Source organism: Periplaneta americana, chromosome 1 (genome assembly GCF_040183065.1).
Source record: "Periplaneta americana isolate PAMFEO1 chromosome 1, P.americana_PAMFEO1_priV1, whole genome shotgun sequence".
Lineage (NCBI taxonomy): Eukaryota > Metazoa > Arthropoda > Insecta > Blattodea > Blattidae > Periplaneta > Periplaneta americana.
In genome coordinates this window covers 153,997,327-154,009,381 of record NC_091117.1, presented here as the reverse complement: position 1 = coordinate 154,009,381, position 12,055 = coordinate 153,997,327, and the positions used below count along the sequence as shown (strand labels likewise).

The 12,055-nt window shown below is 34.6% G+C and overlaps 1 non-coding gene across 1 annotated transcript; it reads left to right on the top strand.

The window, feature by feature from the left end:
- Positions 1-5,086: 5,086 nt before the first annotated feature.
- TRNAD-GUC (transfer RNA aspartic acid (anticodon GUC)) lies at positions 5,087-5,158 on the top strand. Its single transcript has one exon. It is a non-coding gene; the product is annotated as a tRNA-Asp (tRNA).
- The last annotated feature ends 6,897 nt before the right edge of the window (positions 5,159-12,055 follow it).

The window sequence follows — 12,055 nt, the reverse complement described above, 5'->3', positions numbered from 1 at the left end:
CGAAAAATAAAAGTGCAAAATCTACATTGATCCGGCAATGGCTAACAGAATATTCAGAATTCACTTATGATGGAAAAATAATATTCTGCAAGATTTGTAGCAAACAGGTATGTAACAATAGTTGAAATATATAAATTCTATTAATTTTAATGAGTAGGCCTATAATATTTATACATTGACTGAGCTATCCTGAGGTATAATTCTTTTTAAGACCACTACACTTTAACCTTTTAAATTCAGATAGTTAAAGTATTTGCAGGTCATTAAAATTTTGATTGTTCGAACCCACTAACTTTGTGATAGAAATACGGCAATACAACAATTAGGATTTTATTTTAATTCAGTTTACTTTACATTTTTAGATTTCGCAAGAAAAGAAGTGCCACCTAAAGCAGCATGTGCAAGGAGCGGCTCATAAGGCTAAAGCTCAGCAGAAAAATCAACTGCAACAAACTTTACTAACACAGCCTACTTCATCCAATCTCAGCAGCAATTTCTATGCTGATTTAACCAGAGCGTTTGTTGCTGCTAACATTCCCTGGAATGCAATTGAAAATCCGGTTTTAAGACAGTTTTTACAAAAATACTGCAAACAAAATATCCCATCTGAGTCGACCCTAAGAAAAAATTACTTAGACAGAATATACAATGAAACTTTAGCTTCCATTCGGGAGGATATAGGTGATTCTTACATATGGGTCTCTGTGGATGAAACCTCAGACCCTATGAATAGGTATATAGCAAATATGGTAGTAGGAAAACTTAGTCCTGATGGACCTTCGATTCCACACCTCGTATGTGTTAAGGAACTTTCGAAAGTGAATAGCCAAGCCATTGCTTATTTTGTAAATAAAGGCCTACAGTCTTTATACTCAGGTAATATAGACGATTCTAAAGTTCTGTTGTTTTGTACTGATGCTGCCTCATACATGGTTGCTGCAGCTCCACTTCTTAAAACATTTTATCCTAACCTCACGCATGTAACCTGTCTAGCACATGGCCTTCACAGGGTTTCTGAAACAATCCGGAATGAATTTCCTCTTGTCAATTCGTTTATTTCTAACACAAAAAAATGTTTTTGTAAAGCCCCATCCAGGATTTCAATATTCAGAGAGAACTTTCCAGATATCCCACTCCCACCTCAGCCGGTTGTTACACGATGGGGAACCTGGATTCAGTCAGTGGTGTATTATTCTAAGTATTTTAAAGAAGTGGTCACAGTTATTGATAAATTACCTGAAACTGATAGTACAGCGTGTGTGAAAGCAGTGAAAGATTGTCTGAATGACTCACGAGTGAAAAACGATATTGCCTACATAACATCAAACTTTTCTTTCATACCTGCAAGCATTGAACAATTAGAACGTGAAAAACAATCTCTTTGTAGCCAAATAGCAATAGTAAAGGAAGCTCAAGTGAACATACATTCTGCTTTGGGCGAAACTGGGAAAAAAGTTAAAAATAAGTGGGACAACGTATTAAATAAGAATGTAGGATTTTCATTGTTGGAAAAAGTATCAAGAGTGATATCGGGGGAAAGTGTAAATGTTCCGGTAAGTATTGATGTTTCTATTGTACCTAATTTAAAATTTGCGCGTCTCACATCAGTTTGGGTTGAAAGAAGTTTTTCTGCTTTCAAAATGATTCTCAGTGACAAAAGGCAAAGGTTAACTGTGGAGAATTTAGAAAAAATTCTGGTGGTGTACTGTGCAGATAATTATAATAAAGTCTGAGCATGGAACTGAATTTCAATAACTTAAAATGAGTAATCTTGATATCAATAATCATTATTTCATTAGTTTCAATATATTAAATTTGTGCAGCTCTGTTTATAAATATAATATAGTGTTATTTTTTAATGTTTAAACATACTTTTTTGTGCGTATTTTAGTGTATAACTAAAAATTTCAGTGAAGAAATAAGTATGATACCTTGATGTGCCTAAAATGCCTATTTTCATTAAAATAGAGCCTAATTTTAAAAATTTTGAGCTTATTTTAGGCGCCTAAAACTGCAATTTTTAGTGCCTAAAAATCCGATGTCTACTTATAACATATCTGTTAATCAGTGAGAGGTTCCCTTCCACAGTCTACCTACCAACTATTAGTGAAATTAAAATTCCAAGTCCTTCAAATACAAAACCTCCTATTACAAATTCTTAGGGACTTTTTACATATCATCCAATATCATTTATAATTTAAGAAATATAATTTTGTCAATATGACATTTTGGCATCAAGCGAATCCCAAATCCAAAATTTAGTATTTTTTTAATTAATAGACTAAAAGAACATAATTGCTCTATATTCAGGATCCTTGTAGTGACCCCCATTGGAGGGCTGATGATTTAATCAAATATATCTCTATCCCTCTCCTTCCTCTCTCTCTCTCTATTTTTTTTTTTCACTGTTTAATACGTGACGATTTATCTCTCGATTAATTATAGATCTAATCAGGATTGTTCACGCACTACACAATAGTCGTTTCGAAACATTAATTTTAGTCTGCTCTACTAATACTTCAAAATATTAATCCTAGACAGCTTACAGTAAAGATTGTATTTATGGGAGCTTAATTTGTATTGGATATTGATTAAAAGTACATATGAGGGTGTCCGGTTTAAAATCTGCTTAACGCAGTTTTTGATGAAATTGAGTTATGTACCAAATCAGGTATTCTGGGACATACTCTACTGAATGTAGTAACTATGGGTATCAAAATGTACTGTATTACCAAATAAAAAGGCTTATAAAAGTAAGGCTCCGCTGCAAAACATGCTTAATGCATGAAGTTAGTAGTGATTAGAGATGAACAACGATCGAAAAGCAAGACTAACAGCGCCCGCAAAGCCGAAAACCCGCACGACAATGTTGTATTACGTCGCGTCGTTGTCGTAAAAACTGCTTGTGAGTGTTCCGAGACGTCGAGATTGATCGCTCCCGAAGTCCCGAACGTCAAGCAGCCTTGAATCGCCACAATGAGTCACGACCCACCTCCTTCTTTATCCTAATTAACTCTTTACTATCATTTCTCGTATCATCCTAACATCTCCCGCGTTTGGCGTGCTACCTAACCGTCGAAGAAGACTGAACTTAGTGTGGTTAGTGAAATAAATGGCAGGTTACTTATGATTAGATAAAATAAAAAAAATCGTAATCATTAACAACAAGGATTAATCGTCACTGGCTTGTTCAGGTCTCAAAAGAATATTCAAAATTGTTGAGCTCATCCTTTTACTCGTCTCACATTTCTTCTTTGAATTGTTTGTAATGGTAAACAATCATGGTATCGAATAAGTACAGGAAATATTGGCAGCATAATGTACAAAATAGGGACCGATTCCGTACTGAAATGAATTGCATGTCAAGAGAGGACACTATGACCCAGCAGGGCGACAGAAAGTTTATTGCGCTAACCCTCAGACTGGAAGCTTTCTCAACCCACTCCGGCTGACTGCACTAAGGTTCGCTGCGTAGGCTACCTAGCTTTCGAGCAGCCAACCTTCTCCATGCGTCGCCAGCCGGCGTTCTGGGAATTCTAGTTTTTTTTTATTGAAGTAGGTTATTTTACGACGCTGTATCAACATCTTAGGTTATTTAGCGTCTGAATGATTATGAAGGTGATAATGCCGGTGAAATGAGTCCGGAGTCCAGCACCGAAAGTTACCCAGCATTTGCTCAAATTGGGTTGAGGGAAAACCCCGGAAAAAATCCTCAACGAGGTAACTTGCCCCGACCGGGATTCGAACCCGGGCCACCTGGTTTCGCGGCCAGCCGTGCTAATCGTTACTCCACAGGTGTGGACAGGAATTCTTGTGAATTATATTTGTCACCGAACGGTCGCGCTTTTATAAGAATACAGCACGCTGCAACGGGAACTTAGGCCGGGCTATGATAGTGATGGCAATGTCAACGCAGAAAATTATCAGCAGTTCCACTGGTACCAGTTGGTTGAGGGAAAACATAGGAGAAAATTATTCCAAATAGGTAACTTGTTCCAGTCAGGATTTGAAACCGGGCCAGCGTTTTCACAGATAGGCTACCGTTGCTCCGCAGCGGTGGATACCGATTCCGTACATCCCGTCAATTTTTGTAATTTTCAATATATTCATTCATGTCATCGTCCTAAAGTCCAATCCTTTTAATGCTGGCGAGAGACCGTAACGGGCCATTTGCCTAATGAAGAAAGGAAATGGAAGAATCCCGAGAAAACCCCACTTGGCTACATATGGAAAATCCCAGGTTCATCCGGGATTCGAATCTCTGACCACACAGCCACTGCAAACCGCTGAGGTAAATGAGCCCTTAGTCAGCTAATCAAATTTTTAATTCAGATGATGACGTCATATGCTCTTTACCGTTAGCCACGCTCTTTACTCATATTACCTCTAATATTACCTTCCATATTATCATGTTACACAGTAGACCAGAAAGACAGTAGAGAGTGCTAAAATCCAGAGCAATGCACGCGCGCAATCTGTGAGCAGATTACGATAAACTGTATCCCTTGTGGTGGTAATTGGAACTACGAAGCAGTCACTTGGATATAAGCCACTTTTACTTTTATTCTCATAGTTGTATTTCTAATCCATTATTGATCAATAATTCTAGAGATGTAGCCATACATACAGTAGCCTAGTTTCATATAAGAGAATTGTATAGCATAAAGAAAATTAAATTTTAAGCATTATACCACAATATATGTATACTGTGACTTTACGATGTATAATGGAAATCTAAATTCAATTCTAAAAGTGAAATAAACATAGTCATTCACTTCGTTCATCATCGCCATCTATTAACTAAACAATATTCTGCAATATTAGTATTCATCTTATGAGTATTGCAAGTATCTTATGTTTCGACATACATTTGCCATTTCTTTCGTGGTCGATATCTCTTTCTCTACGCATTGTGTATTGCATTATCTGAGTTGGAATTCTTCTTAGAGAGTTGCTATATTCCTGTCTATATACCATATATTATATTCAATGTTCTATGAGTTTCCGAACTATCTTACCGATTACAAAGAAGTGAGTGGAAATTATAGCACAACATCACATAAATATTAGAGAAAGTCGTACCGTGTCCTCGGTAGTATAGTGGTCAGTATCCCCGCCTGTCACGCGGGAGACCGGGGTTCGATTCCCCGCCGGGGAGAACTTTTTTTCTATTTTCTTTTTTTTAGTCTAATTTCAATTGCTTCTATACATTGTCTTCTTATGTGCGACAAATGTATGAAATAACTTTTTCTCATCCGAAAATGAAAAATTGTGACAAGTTTCCAATACCTTTGGATTTAGAGTCCACAATGACTCACTTCTACATAATTATATAAGATTCTTTTAAGGATGATGGTGTTCATGCTTAAGGTCATATGACGTGTCGTCATATGTCAGGCAGCATTGAATCAGATGTGTAACAGTAATACTCAGACGAATGAAAAAGCCGAAGATTCATAATCAACAACAGATAAGCCTGACATTAGATCTGTATTACTATAAATGCCGCCTTGAGTCATAGGTCGGTCACATTAATCCAATTTTCAATATCAAGGGTCATAAGGATGATTGTCTTTTGATTTGTAAGCCTATTTGGGATTGATGTTTTTATTACTAGTCATTTCATATTAGTTATAGGTATCAAATTTACATTTATGACTCATAATACCTTGTGAATATTGTGTATCGTACACAAACGAGAGCTTGGTAATTTAGCTCACTAGTTTTTTTTTTTGTAGGTTATTTTACGATGCTTTATCAACATCTTTGGTTATTTAGCGTCTGAATGAGATGAAGGTGATAATGCCGGTGAAATGAGTCCGGGGTCCATCACCTGAAGTTACCAAGCATTTGCTCATATTGGGTTGAGGGAAAACCCGAAAAAACCTCAACCAGGTAACTTGCCCCGACCGGAAATCGAACCCAGGCCATCTGGTTTCGCGGCCAGACACGCTGACCGTTACTCCACAGGTGTGGACCACGTGTTATTGTGTTGCTTGAAAATGTGAAATTTTTTTCAATTCCCTTTTGTTTGTGGTAAGGTTAGAGTGATTATTATTATTATTATTATTATTATTATTATTATTATTATTATTATTATTATTATTATTATTATTATTATTATAGGTAATAAATTAAAGATATTGCTCGCCATCGTCTACCTGAAAACTTGAAACACGGGTTCATCTTTTTTTTTTTTGTACGATAAAGGTTTGCAGATGTTTTCTATTATTCGATTACATTGACTGCATAATAGCAGCTAAATACATAGGTATATTTCTTTTCTATTTGAAAATGTCTTTATTATCTATGCAGTTAATTCGTAAAATTCTTATTAAAAGTATTGCTTGACATTACGCGATATTATTTTTTATCATACATTGTAGTATAGGTCATTAGTTATCTCGTAAAACTAAATGCATGCGTGCGCCGTAGCTTACAGTAAGAATCGGGGAAAGCGATGTAACTAGCTACAAGTGGAAGCATAGCGCAGATAGGTTTCACGAAATAACGAATGACCTATAATACTCATAAGTTACGAAACAATTTCGAAACAGGTCGCGTTCTGGCAATGTCCATCGCTCCATCTACAAAACTTGACAGTATAATTTTCAATAGAAACGAAAACAAAGTTGAATTTTTGTTAATACGTTAAAAGTGTTCAAGATCCAGATAGCCTATGTTTTGTTGTCGAAATTTAAGCTGTATATTTCCCGGGCGGAGAGAGGCTGTCTATCGGTATGCAGCTATGTAGGAGGAATGGAAGGTTATTCGAAAATAACCGGTTATCAGTTAACCGTTTATTTTAAAAAAAATTTAACCTGGAGGAACTTAACCGATCAAAAATATCAGGCTGACTTTTTTAATATATAAATTCGGTAATTTAGTCAGGAAAACGAAGTGATAAGTTATTGTCAATAGATATCAAAGAAAAGTTTACAGTCAAAACTGAATCAACCAGAATATAGTTAAAATAACGTCATTATACGCTGAAGATCATCAAAGTGTCCCTAAACAAAATACAAGTAATAAGAGGTTATGAAATTGTAGTACGCAGGGTGGTCCACTTACCTCTTTCACCTCCGATAGCGTGTGAAATATTTCAGATATACACAAATCGACAATTATAAGTTAAATTACATCGAAGAGGACATCTGATACACGTAGTGTATTTTTTGTACTTGAAGATATTAGAGTCAACTTTCTTTTTTTTTAATGGGAACGAACTATGTTTTTATTGCAAATGTTGCGTTAACTCTGTCTAATAACAACTGACTACTTCACTGGCTGTTTGATTATCATCAGTAAGACTAAACTGTCTGACCAAGGATCGAACAGAGGGAGGACAATTCTGGTTAGAGTTGTGCGTCAATATTTTTATGTCTCACTTCACCATGTGCAGTTTCTTTAAAACCAATAATTCCATTTAATCCAGTAATGTGGGAAAACTGAGCAATGTTATATGCACTAAATTTGATTGCATTCGTTTTATCAACATTGAGCGCTGCTAGTTTATCTGCATTAAATCAATCATTCATTAGGTTTGACATCATAATCAGCAGCATTTATGAAGTGAGCTACCTTATTGTTTACTTGAGATAATCACACTTTACTATGGTTACATTTCCTACTTTTCAGTAAACAAAGAGACCCCAACCCAAATACACTGTGGAGGATTAAGAGAGGGTTGTCACAGATATGAAAAATGGTAACTACAGTTATCGTGAAGCTCAGGAAAGGTACTGAGTTCCTATACCGTCATATATCATAGGTTAAAGGGACGAAATGTACCAGTGACCAAAATTGGAGTTGGAAGTAGTACAGCTCTTTCTTTTGAAACAGAACAAAAAATGTTCAGTGTCTGATAGCCCGTGCGAAAATTGGTGTTTACAATTACCCTCCTCTCAAAGTGGTAAATGTAAACAGGTGGGGTAAATATAAACTAGCAATTAAAAGATGAAAAAAGTCAACATTATTTTAAACCAATTTTCAGGGAAAAGAAAGATCTAAAAATAACACAATGTTTCTTTGTCATGCTTACCGTTACTGAGGGTTGTGTAATGTTGAAATATATTTGAAATCAGTGAAAAATGTTTACAATTACTCTGGTCTACCCTAGTAATAATAATAATAATAATAATAATAATAATAATAATAATAATAATAATAATAATAATAATATAACCTACGTGAGTCAGCGAGAAGAAGAAGACAAGAAGCTGAATCAAGAGGGTTCTAAGGGAGATAATGAGAAGGTGCTGTTAGCGATCAGAGAAGACGTAGGATGCGAAAAGTATGATGGGTGAAGAGATAGTGATTTCGTCACCACAAGGCAGTATTTTATCGTTGACGGGTACATTTAAGGGCCAAAAAAGTTACAATCTTAGAAGTTGGTGCATGAGCGGTAAGAAATAAATAAAAGGTCTGAATGAAATTACAACAGGAAGTTTGGTGATTTAATGTCTAAATCGTGTTTAGTGTGATGGAAGTGTGTTTAGGGGATCATAGATATAGAGATCAGTTAGGAAGTTATAGAATTGAAGAAAAAATGTTGGGAAATTAAAAAGTGGCTAGTTAATAAATATAGTTACCGAATGAAGTTTACTGTAAAGAAGTAAATCTTAGAAAGTGATATAGTGAAGTTTATGAAAGATGATCTGAGTGATAGTATTTACAATTTTCTATGTTTTTTTTTTTTTTTTTCTGAGTGTTGATTGTGGTTAAGAAATGAATGATCAATCTAAAGTGAACTAGATACTCATGTCAAAATTTAGTAAGATTATAATGACGTGTATTAGGTAGAAAAAAGATCCCAATGAGTATAACCGGGTGAAGTGTTACGAGTTAGATGTAAAGTAGAAAGACGGAATTACATATAAATTTAGTTAGCAAGATTAGAATGCTGAAAGGAACGTAAGTGTGGAACGAACAGATGGTGGACAGTTAAGATCAATAAGAAGAATTTGACTGATTAGAGTTAAGTTAATTGCGGGAGTAGATGAATTATGAGTTTAACAGCTGTCGGGATTGCATGCTATTTGTAGGTATATGTAATAGAAAGTTATGGTGAAACCCCTATACATAAGTTGTGGTACACCATAACTAATATAAATGTTGATGACAAATAAATATCTATCTATCTATAATAATATGATAATACACAAAATTTAAGATACCGATAATGTAAATGGTGAACAATTTTAATAATAATTACCCTCCACCCGTGACAAAATTCCGCGTACGCCACTGGTTGACATATTTAACTTCTCTTTTTAAAGGGAGAGATCATGTGATGAGAAAGGAAAAGCAGAAACGTCGCAGAAGAAAAAGCGTCTGGAAGAAGGCCGCTGCGATGACCACGTATGAAACATTCAGATTAAATAAGGAAACGTTTGCAAACAATAGGCATAAATTATTATTAGGAAAATGTTTGTTTGGATAAAATAATCTGTCACAATAGGCCTATAGTTTGATTTGCAAGGAAAAGTCTTCACGGCTTGTAACACTAATAATAATAATAATAATAATAATAATAATAATAATAATAATAATAATAATAATAATAATTTTATGAAGAATATACTGAAGCCTCAGCGTTTCTATTTCGAGTATTGCTTATGAAAAGTGAAGTAAACCAATCGAAATGGAGTAATCTTAGGGGCATGTTAAACCTGTAACATGAACATTATTATTCATTTATAGTCAAGAATGAAATGTGTTTATTACTAGCTTAAAAAGCATGAAGAGTCTTTATCTCTTCATTGGTTACATTAGTTCAAAAACATCGACACGCCTCAAATGTAGTAAAAAAAAAAGCAGGGCACATTGCTGTCTTATCTCTGAGCACGTGGCCTCAGCCATTTAAGCACAAACAGAAATGTCAATCAAAGACATAGCTGTTGAATTCTTTTTGTCCTATTTGCTTGATCTAAAAACAAGAATTCCAAGAATACAAGTCCTCAGTTTTTACTCCCATTACTTTAACACTTTTCAATGTCTCTTAATGTAATTTGACGTTTGTGAGAATTTCCTTACTAGAAATGTAGTGAAAACCAATACAAAAAAGACATTTGTACTTGACAGTTTATCGAGCAGTAAGAGTAAGGATGTTAAGGAAGTACATCAGACATTGCTTAACATAAAACATAGTTATTTCTTAATTGAAACTGTAATATTTTAATTAATATTTGAGGAAGAAAATTCACTCCGGCGCCGGGAATCGAACTCGGGTCCTTGGTTCTACGTACCAAGCGCTCTGACCATTGAGCTACGCCGAATTCAATCCACAGCATCGGATCGAACTCCCCTCCTTCAATGTTTCCCTTTGTGGCCTGACTCCAAGTTAGGCATATATGTTGACGAATTTTTCTCCTCAAATATTAATTGTCAATATTACAGATATTATTCTGTAGAACAAATTAATAAAATCTATAATATTGTAATATTTTAGTTTAAAACTTCTCCTAATTAAGAAAAATTTCCTTTATTTATTTTAAAAATTTTCACACTCAAAATTAAGAGCCAAATTGTTTAAACAAGTTATAATTAATTTTAACATCCATTATTATTACTCCACCTCGAGCGAGAGGACCTGGCTGCTTGAAAACCTACCTAGTAGTTGATATAGCGTCGTTAAATAACCAACTAAAAAAATTGAAAACCTGTTGGGAACCTCCCCTCTGTAAGAAGAAAAGATTGTAGTTCTATTCTATTTGTAGTTCAGTCGATGGGTTCACGAATATATCCCAAAATAACCAGAATTCTATTTATTTTCCTGCATACTTCAAAGTTATTCTCGACATTACTCTGATCGGAGGCTTTTTAAGACCGTCTTAACATCAGGGCCTGAATCACGAAGGTACAAATTACAAATTACAGTTGACAAAAGTTACAAATCTACGTATTTACAAATTTTTGTGTTTCACAAAGATACTCTTGTAAATTCGTAAGTGAAGTAGAAAACAACAGGTTCCAGGCCGTGATATTACAAATTCAATTGTAATTTGTTTACAATTTTACAAATTGTATGTTACAAATTATGCAAATCTGGCTTTCAGGTAGAAGCTCCCTGTGAAGCAGGCTTGAATAATTTCAAGGGAAAAATTGTTCCGGGGCTGGGAAGAATTGTGACGGTGTCGTGTATAGTTCCTGGGTTAGCTCAGTCGGTAGAGCATTCGTGCACTAAGCGAAGGGTCCCGAGATCAATACCCGGCCCCGGAACAATTTTTCCCTTGAAATTATTCATGTATGTTACAAACTTACAAATTTTGTAACAGATTCTTACCCTACTCTTGATATGGGTTAATAGCTTAATTGGAGGTTATATCGTATTATTTTAGATCCTAAAATTGGCTGATGTGTGTTTTGTAAAAAAAAATACATGTATTCTTCTTCTGATGATGAATAAATTGAGATTATCAACATAATCGCCATAGAAAGAATATTTCGAAAAAGAATTAATTGTCAATTTGAAAGTTTAGTGGAGTTTAATGAGTGAGTTAGGATGAGTGAACTTGAACTGCGACTAAATGATACAGGTATTGTACTTATTATTCATTCTGTGGATCAGATATTATACAGATTGAAGATATGTCAAAGTATGAAGATACATATACAGGCATATAAAAAAAAGATCAATTGATATTACATATTAAGACAATAGTAGATCTGAAGAAAATAGGAAGAAAAATCCATAGTCATTCTTATTACTAGGTACATCATGTTTAATTGTTTTGTTATAGCTGACATTCTAATATGTTTTGCATTCATGGTAGTGAATATTTTATTGATGTAGCTTCAATAATGACTTTTCGGAAATGTATGAAGTACCTTACCTATTTGGCTTCTCGTTTTCAAAATTATCCGCATATCATCAGCTAAGTACAAGATCTCATCATAACAATTTACTCATTATACCCTACCACAAGACATCTTTATATTCTTCATCTTATACAGTTTCAGTTGCTAGAAATTGGAACTCGCTACCGAGTGATGTAAGGGGTTGTTGGACAGTAACTTCATTTAGGTCAAAATTACATAAATTCTTACTTAACAA